This window comes from Microcaecilia unicolor, chromosome 3, assembly GCF_901765095.1.
Source record: "Microcaecilia unicolor chromosome 3, aMicUni1.1, whole genome shotgun sequence".
Classification (NCBI taxonomy): Eukaryota; Metazoa; Chordata; class Amphibia; order Gymnophiona; family Siphonopidae; genus Microcaecilia; species Microcaecilia unicolor.
In genome coordinates this window covers 278,111,458-278,120,712 of record NC_044033.1, presented here as the reverse complement: position 1 = coordinate 278,120,712, position 9,255 = coordinate 278,111,458, and the positions used below count along the sequence as shown (strand labels likewise).

Sequence of the window (9,255 nt, the reverse complement as noted above, 5' to 3'; positions counted from 1 at the left end):
CTTCTGCGATGGGCCAGTTCCAAGATGGAATGTGCGCAGGGATGGATCACAGGTTGTGGCCTCTGGACCAACTAGCACACAGGGCCCACCCTCTCCTTTCCCAGCTACAACTGCCAAGTACATAGTTTTACTATCCATCACATAAGGAGCAAAATAGCTTGCAACCGTGGAAGTGTTTTAAATTTATACAAGTACGCGTATAACGTCAAGTTACTGTTTGCAAATGGTAAACGTCAGAGTTTCGTTTAGAGTTTATAAATAGATTTATCACGTTCCTGAAAAAGCGGATTGGACAGGTAGGCTGTCATGCAAAGCCTGCCTTGATAATGAAAAGACTCTCTCCATCCCCCGACCTTTGGATCCCTGGTTCTGGGCTCGGTAGGCCCATGCGGGAATCTTCGCCTGAGTATGCGCTATCTGCTGTGGAAGCCTGAGATGGAACTGGGAGTCATCCTGGAGGATATGAGGAAGAACAGACAGAGGTAAGACACTAAGAGCAGACCTTGTGGCGCAAAGGTAGCGCGTCTGACTCCAGATCAGAAGGCTGTGTGTTCAAATCACACCAGGGTCATGGTTCCTTGGGCCTGTATCTCTCTTTAGCAACCTGTGCTGAAAAACTTCTTTATTATTGCCCTTAGTGTGTCCGGATATAAAGAAACCAAAGGATGTTTCCCAATAGCAACCCCACAGGGTGATCATTTCTAAGTACGATACTGGTGGAAGCTGTGCTAGCTTTGAATGAGAAAAAAAAACCCAAAAAAGCCCCACTGAAGACGAGGCTGACAGGACTCAAACACACAGGGGGAAACAGACTCCTATCAGCGCGCACCTTACGGAGAATAGTTACGTATATCTTCTGACTGGTTGGATAGAATCAAAACACAAAGAGTGGGAAGTGGATCAGGGTCTTCAAAGACAGACTCAGGACACCAAACAAAAGATATAGGTGTTTATTTAAGCCGACGCGACACAGTACCATGTTTCGGCACATGCGTGCCTGCATCAGGAGTCTATACAAATAAAAACAAATATATAATAAACCATACATATTGATAAAAAGAGCATATAAAACCAATTAGAAATATCATACATGAGATACCAATTATGGTTGATTACTGATGTGTAATAAAACAAATACATAAGTAAGATATCTTAAAATTGTGCATGATGATAAAACCAGCATCTAAACAATCTGAAAAAAAAAATGTATAGGAGAAATACACTCAGTTTGAAAATATGATAAATGAAAGACAAATGAAGATAGATTGTTGAAGGACAAGGTTAAAATCATTGCATGTTTTCTGAAATATCATAGAATGAATAGGGAAAGGGAAAAGGAAGGTTTTTGCAACTACATTCAAAGCGGTTTACATATATCCAGGTACTTAGTTTGTGCCAGGGGCAATGGAGGGTTAAGTGACTTGCCCAGAGTCACAAGGAGCTGCAGTGGGAATTGAACTCAGTTCCCCAGGATCAAAGTCCACTGCACTACAAACAAACAAACCTTGGTACCTAAACTTGGCAATCATATTTGTCCTTGGTAATAGGTCTAGTGGAATGAACATAAGCTGGTCTTAAAAAAAGAAAGTGGGAGGTAAGACCACTTCACACAAACCACCATAGAAAGAGGTCTTACCTCCCACTTTCTTTTTTTTCTCTCTCAATTTCTCCTGCTGTCTGACTGCCCTCTCCTTTCATCTTGCCCACCCTTACCCTTTGTCTCTCTAGTGCTCTGTTGGGCTTTTTCCATTGGTGCCTTCAATATTTGTTCTCACAGAGAGTAAGTCACTATTAGGAAATGTGTTTGCTGGTTTATTTACTTGATTCTTCTGTACAGATGCTCAGAGCATGTAACCAGCAGCCGGCACCTGCTATGCAACAAGACGCTCTCTTCTGTCCTTCCGCCTTTGGCGGGACACTAGAAGTATGTAAGAGAATAAGAATGCTCCAGGTGAGGGCTGAACTCACAACCTCGGCATGTCTCTGAGCAAGTACTGCCTTATAAGTACCACACGCTGACCAATTGCGCCACTGGAGCACTACGCAGAGCTGGCCAATGTCTGTGATGATGACACTTCTCCCTACTACAGACAGATTAGAAGTGTCTGGTGACATAATCAAGAGAGATTGCACCCTCCTAGGTAGCTGCAGTGCTCGGGCGGGGTGGGGCGGGGCAAGGCGGGGCGAGGTTCAGCAGCCACAGTACACAAGATCAGCACACTTAAACTTTTGGCACTCTGGAGTCAGAAGAGCGTATATGATACTGGGGTGGAGGATAGAGTGATGTGTATTGCGCCAATTTAGTTATCACTTACTCTTGGTGTAAGAACATTACATCTTTTCAAAGTGAGAAAATGGCTGAAGTTGTGAGATAAGAATGCCAGTTGAAGTGAAACTGGGACTCGGTTTGGCTCCGACTAAGACTGTTCCCAGTTAAACCCGTACGGATAACAAAAGAGAGACACAGAATCAGCCGAGCTTTGCTAAAAACAAGAGGCCTTGCCCAGCTACCTTGATAGACCAGTTTCACTTCTGCGATGGGCCAGTTCCAAGATGGAATGTGCGCAGGGATGGATCACAGGTTGTGGCCTCTGGACCAACTAGCACACAGGGCCCACCCTCTCCTTTCCCAGCTACAACTGCCAAGTACATAGTTTTACTATCCATCACATAAGGAGCAAAATAGCTTGCAACCGTGGAAGTGTTTTAAATTTATACAAGTACGCGTATAACGTCAAGTTACTGTTTGCAAATGGTAAACGTCAGAGTTTCGTTTAGAGTTTATAAATAGATTTATCACGTTCCTGAAAAAGCGGATTGGACAGGTAGGCTGTCATGCAAAGCCCGCCTTGATAATGAAAAGACTCTCTCCATCCCCCGACCTTTGGATCCCTGGTTCTGGGCTCGGTAGGCCCATGCGGGAATCTTCGCCTGAGTATGCGCTATCTGCTGTGGAAGCCTGAGATGGAACTGGGAGTCATCCTGGAGGATATGAGGAAGAACAGACAGAGGTAAGACACTAAGAGCAGACCTTGTGGCGCAAAGGTAGCGCGTCTGACTCCAGATCAGAAGGCTGTGTGTTCAAATCACACCAGGGTCATGGTTCCTTGGGCCTGTATCTCTCTTTAGCAACCTGTGCTGAAAAACTTCTTTATTATTGCCCTTAGTGTGTCCGGATATAAAGAAACCAAAGGATGTTTCCCAATAGCAACCCCACAGGGTGATCATTTCTAAGTACGATACTGGTGGAAGCTGTGCTAGCTTTGAATGAGAAAAAAAAAACCCCAAAAAAGCCCCACTGAAGACGAGGCTGACAGGACTCAAACACACAGGGGGAAACAGACTCCTATCAGCGCGCACCTTACGGAGAATAGTTACGTATATCTTCTGACTGGTTGGATAGAATCAAAACACAAAGAGTGGGAAGTGGATCAGGGTCTTCAAAGACAGACTCAGGACACCAAACAAAAGATATAGGTGTTTATTTAAGCCGACGCGACACAGTACCATGTTTCGGCACATGCGTGCCTGCATCAGGAGTCTATACAAATAAAAACAAATATATAATAAACCATACATATTGATAAAAAGAGCATATAAAACCAATTAGAAATATCATACATGAGATACCAATTATGGTTGATTACTGATGTGTAATAAAACAAATACATAAGTAAGATATCTTAAAATTGTGCATGATGATAAAACCAGCATCTAAACAATCTGAAAAAAAAAATGTATAGGAGAAATACACTCAGTTTGAAAATATGATAAATGAAAGACAAATGAAGATAGATTGTTGAAGGACAAGGTTAAAATCATTGCATGTTTTTCTGAAATATCATAGAATGAATAGGGAAAGGGAAAAGGAAGGTTTTTGCAACTACATTCAAAGCGGTTTACATATATCCAGGTACTTAGTTTGTGCCAGGGGCAATGGAGGGTTAAGTGACTTGCCCAGAGTCACAAGGAGCTGCAGTGGGAATTGAACTCAGTTCCCCAGGATCAAAGTCCACTGCACTACAAACAAACAAACCTTGGTACCTAAACTTGGCAATCATATTTGTCCTTGGTAATAGGTCTAGTGGAATGAACATAAGCTGGTCTTAAAAAAAGAAAGTGGGAGGTAAGACCACTTCACACAAACCACCATAGAAAGAGGTCTTACCTCCCACTTTCTTTTTTTTCTCTCTCAATTTCTCCTGCTGTCTGACTGCCCTCTCCTTTCATCTTGCCCACCCTTACCCTTTGTCTCTCTAGTGCTCTGTTGGGCTTTTTCCATTGGTGCCTTCAATATTTGTTCTCACAGAGAGTAAGTCACTATTAGGAAATGTGTTTGCTGGTTTATTTACTTGATTCTTCTGTACAGATGCTCAGAGCATGTAACCAGCAGCCGGCACCTGCTATGCAACAAGACGCTCTCTTCTGTCCTTCCGCCTTTGGCGGGACACTAGAAGTATGTAAGAGAATAAGAATGCTCCAGGTGAGGGCTGAACTCACAACCTCGGCATGTCTCTGAGCAAGTACTGCCTTATAAGTACCACACGCTGACCAATTGCGCCACTGGAGCACTACGCAGAGCTGGCCAATGTCTGTGATGATGACACTTCTCCCTACTACAGACAGATTAGAAGTGTCTGGTGACATAATCAAGAGAGATTGCACCCTCCTAGGTAGCTGCAGTGCTCGGGCGGGGTGGGGCGGGGCAAGGCGGGGCGAGGTTCAGCAGCCACAGTACACAAGATCAGCACACTTAAACTTTTGGCACTCTGGAGTCAGAAGAGCGTATATGATACTGGGGTGGAGGATAGAGTGATGTGTATTGCGCCAATTTAGTTATCACTTACTCTTGGTGTAAGAACATTACATCTTTTCAAAGTGAGAAAATGGCTGAAGTTGTGAGATAAGAATGCCAGTTGAAGTGAAACTGGGACTCGGTTTGGCTCCGACTAAGACTGTTCCCAGTTAAACCCGTACGGATAACAAAAGAGAGACACAGAATCAGCCGAGCTTTGCTAAAAACAAGAGGCCTTGCCCAGCTACCTTGATAGACCAGTTTCACTTCTGCGATGGGCCAGTTCCAAGATGGAATGTGCGCAGGGATGGATCACAGGTTGTGGCCTCTGGACCAACTAGCACACAGGGCCCACCCTCTCCTTTCCCAGCTACAACTGCCAAGTACATAGTTTTACTATCCATCACATAAGGAGCAAAATAGCTTGCAACCGTGGAAGTGTTTTAAATTTATACAAGTACGCGTATAACGTCAAGTTACTGTTTGCAAATGGTAAACGTCAGAGTTTCGTTTAGAGTTTATAAATAGATTTATCACGTTCCTGAAAAAGCGGATTGGACAGGTAGGCTGTCATGCAAAGCCCGCCTTGATAATGAAAAGACTCTCTCCATCCCCCGACCTTTGGATCCCTGGTTCTGGGCTCGGTAGGCCCATGCGGGAATCTTCGCCTGAGTATGCGCTATCTGCTGTGGAAGCCTGAGATGGAACTGGGAGTCATCCTGGAGGATATGAGGAAGAACAGACAGAGGTAAGACACTAAGAGCAGACCTTGTGGCGCAAAGGTAGCGCGTCTGACTCCAGATCAGAAGGCTGTGTGTTCAAATCACACCAGGGTCATGGTTCCTTGGGCCTGTATCTCTCTTTAGCAACCTGTGCTGAAAAACTTCTTTATTATTGCCCTTAGTGTGTCCGGATATAAAGAAACCAAAGGATGTTTCCCAATAGCAACCCCACAGGGTGATCATTTCTAAGTACGATACTGGTGGAAGCTGTGCTAGCTTTGAATGAGAAAAAAAAACCCCAAAAAAGCCCCACTGAAGACGAGGCTGACAGGACTCAAACACACAGGGGGAAACAGACTCCTATCAGCGCGCACCTTACGGAGAATAGTTACGTATATCTTCTGACTGGTTGGATAGAATCAAAACACAAAGAGTGGGAAGTGGATCAGGGTCTTCAAAGACAGACTCAGGACACCAAACAAAAGATATAGGTGTTTATTTAAGCCGACGCGACACAGTACCATGTTTCGGCACATGCGTGCCTGCATCAGGAGTCTATACAAATAAAAACAAATATATAATAAACCATACATATTGATAAAAAGAGCATATAAAACCAATTAGAAATATCATACATGAGATACCAATTATGGTTCATTACTGATGTGTAATAAAACAAATACATAAGTAAGATATCTTAAAATTGTGCATGATGATAAAACCAGCATCTAAACAATCTGAAAAAAAAATGTATAGGAGAAATACACTCAGTTTGAAAATATGATAAATGAAAGACAAATGAAGATAGATTGTTGAAGGACAAGGTTAAAATCATTGCATGTTTTTCTGAAATATCATAGAATGAATAGGGAAAGGGAAAAGGAAGGTTTTTGCAACTACATTCAAAGCGGTTTACATATATCCAGGTACTTAGTTTGTGCCAGGGGCAATGGAGGGTTAAGTGACTTGCCCAGAGTCACAAGGAGCTGCAGTGGGAATTGAACTCAGTTCCCCAGGATCAAAGTCCACTGCACTACAAACAAACAAACCTTGGTACCTAAACTTGGCAATCATATTTGTCCTTGGTAATAGGTCTAGTGGAATGAACATAAGCTGGTCTTAAAAAAAGAAAGTGGGAGGTAAGACCACTTCACACAAACCACCATAGAAAGAGGTCTTACCTCCCACTTTCTTTTTTTTCTCTCTCAATTTCTCCTGCTGTCTGACTGCCCTCTCCTTTCATCTTGCCCACCCTTACCCTTTGTCTCTCTAGTGCTCTGTTGGGCTTTTTCCATTGGTGCCTTCAATATTTGTTCTCACAGAGAGTAAGTCACTATTAGGAAATGTGTTTGCTGGTTTATTTACTTGATTCTTCTGTACAGATGCTCAGAGCATGTAACCAGCAGCCGGCACCTGCTATGCAACAAGACGCTCTCTTCTGTCCTTCCGCCTTTGGCGGGACACTAGAAGTATGTAAGAGAATAAGAATGCTCCAGGTGAGGGTTGAACTCACAACCTCGGCATGTCTCTGAGCAAGTACTGCCTTATAAGTACCACACGCTGACCAATTGCGCCACTGGAGCACTACACAGAGCTGGCCAATGTCTGTGATGATGACACTTCTCCCTACTACAGACAGATTAGAAGTGTCTGGTGACATAATCAAGAGAGATTGCACCCTCCTAGGTAGCTGCAGTGCTCGGGCGGGGTGGGGCGGGGCAAGGCGGGGCGAGGTTCAGCAGCCACAGTACACAAGATCAGCACACTTAAACTTTTGGCACTCTGGAGTCAGAAGAGCGTATATGATACTGGGGTGGAGGATAGAGTGATGTGTATTGCGCCAATTTAGTTATCACTTACTCTTGGTGTAAGAACATTACATCTTTTCAAAGTGAGAAAATGGCTGAAGTTGTGAGATAAGAATGCCAGTTGAAGTGAAACTGGGACTCGGTTTGGCTCCGACTAAGACTGTTCCCAGTTAAACCCGTACGGATAACAAAAGAGAGACACAGAATCAGCCGAGCTTTGCTAAAAACAAGAGGCCTTGCCCAGCTACCTTGATAGACCAGTTTCACTTCTGCGATGGGCCAGTTCCAAGATGGAATGTGCGCAGGGATAGATTACAGGTTGTGGCCTCTGGACCAACTAGCACACAGGGCCCACCCTCTCCTTTCCCAGCTACAACTGCCAAGTACATAGTTTTACTATCCATCACATAAGGAGCAAAATAGCTTGCAACCGTGGAAGTGTTTTAAATTTATACAAGTACGCGTATAACGTCAAGTTACTGTTTGCAAATGGTAAACGTCAGAGTTTCGTTTAGAGTTTATAAATAGATTTATCACGTTCCTGAAAAAGCGGATTGGACAGGTAGGCTGTCATGCAAAGCCCGCCTTGATAATGAAAAGACTCTCTCCATCCCCCTCCCCCGACCTTTGGATCCCTGGTTCTGGGCTCGGTAGGCCCGTGCGGGAATCTTCGCCTGAGTATTCGCTATCTGCTGTGGAAGCCTGAGATGGAACTGGGAGTCATCCTGGAGGATATGAGGAAGAACAGACAGAGGTAAGACACTAAGAACAGACCTTGTGGCGAAAAGGTAGCGCGTCTGACTCCAGATCAGAAGGCTGTGTGTTCAAATCACACCAGGGTCATGGTTCCTTGGGCCTGTATCTCTCTTTAGCAACCTGTGCTGAAAAACTTCTTTATTATTGCCCTTAGTGTGTCCGGATATAAAGAAACCAAAGGATGTTTCCCAATAGCAACCCCACAGGGTGATCATTTCTAAGTACGATACTGGTGGAAGCTGTGCTAGCTTTGAATGAGAAAAAAAAACCCCAAAAAAGCCCCACTGAAGACGAGGCTGACAGGACTCAAACACACAGGGGGAGACAGACTCCTATCAGCGCGCACCTTACGGAGAATAGTTACGTATATCTTCTGACTGGTTGGATAGAATCAAAACACAAAGAGTGGGAAGTGGATCAGGGTCTTCAAAGACAGACTCAGGACACCAAACAAAAGATATAGGTGTTTATTTAAGCCGACGCGACACAGTACCATGTTTCGGCACATGCGTGCCTGCATCAGGAGTCTATACAAATAAAAACAAATATATAATAAACCATACATATTGATAAAAAGAGCATATAAAACCAATTAGAAATATCATACATGAGATACCAATTATGGTTGATTACTGATGTGTAATAAAACAAATACATAAGTAAGATATCTTAAAATTGTGCATGATGATAAAACCAGCATCTAAACAATCTGAAAAAAAAAATGTATAGGAGAAATACACTCAGTTTGAAAATATGATAAATGAAATACAAATGAAGATAGATTGTTGAAGGACAAGGTTAAAATCATTGCATGTTTTTCTGAAATATCATAGAATGAATAGGGAAAGGGAAAAGGAAGGTTTTTGCAACTACATTCAAAGCGGTTTACATATATTCAGGTACTTAGTTTGTGCCAGGGGCAATGGAGGGTTAAGTGACTTGCCCAGAGTCACAAGGAGCTGCAGTGGGAATTGAACTCAGTTCCCCAGGATCAAAGTCCACTGCACTACAAACAAACAAACCTTGGTACCTAAACTTGGCAATCATATTTGTCCTTGGTAATAGGTCTAGTGGAATGAACATAAGCTGGTCTTAAAAAAAGAAAGTGGGAGGTAATACCACTTCACACAAACCACCATAGAAAGAGGTCTTAACTCCCACTTTCTTTTTTTTA

At 43.4% G+C, this 9,255-nt stretch overlaps 5 non-coding genes across 5 annotated transcripts; 4 read left to right on the top strand and 1 right to left on the bottom strand.

Moving 5' to 3' along the window:
- The first annotated feature begins 499 nt into the window (after positions 1-499).
- TRNAW-CCA lies at positions 500-571 on the top strand. Its single transcript has one exon. It is a non-coding gene; the product is annotated as a tRNA-Trp (tRNA).
- Positions 572-3,028: 2,457 nt separating this feature from the next.
- TRNAW-CCA lies at positions 3,029-3,100 on the top strand. Its single transcript has one exon. It is a non-coding gene; the product is annotated as a tRNA-Trp (tRNA).
- A 2,460-nt stretch (positions 3,101-5,560) lies between these two features.
- Positions 5,561-5,632, top strand: TRNAW-CCA. Its single transcript has one exon. It is a non-coding gene; the product is annotated as a tRNA-Trp (tRNA).
- Positions 5,633-7,005: 1,373 nt separating this feature from the next.
- Positions 7,006-7,100, bottom strand: TRNAI-UAU. The gene is made up of 2 exons: positions 7,063-7,100; positions 7,006-7,041 (listed from the first exon to the last, which is right to left on the bottom strand). It is a non-coding gene; the product is annotated as a tRNA-Ile (tRNA).
- A 996-nt stretch (positions 7,101-8,096) lies between these two features.
- On the top strand, positions 8,097-8,168 carry TRNAW-CCA. The gene has a single exon. It is a non-coding gene; the product is annotated as a tRNA-Trp (tRNA).
- Positions 8,169-9,255: the final 1,087 nt, after the last annotated feature.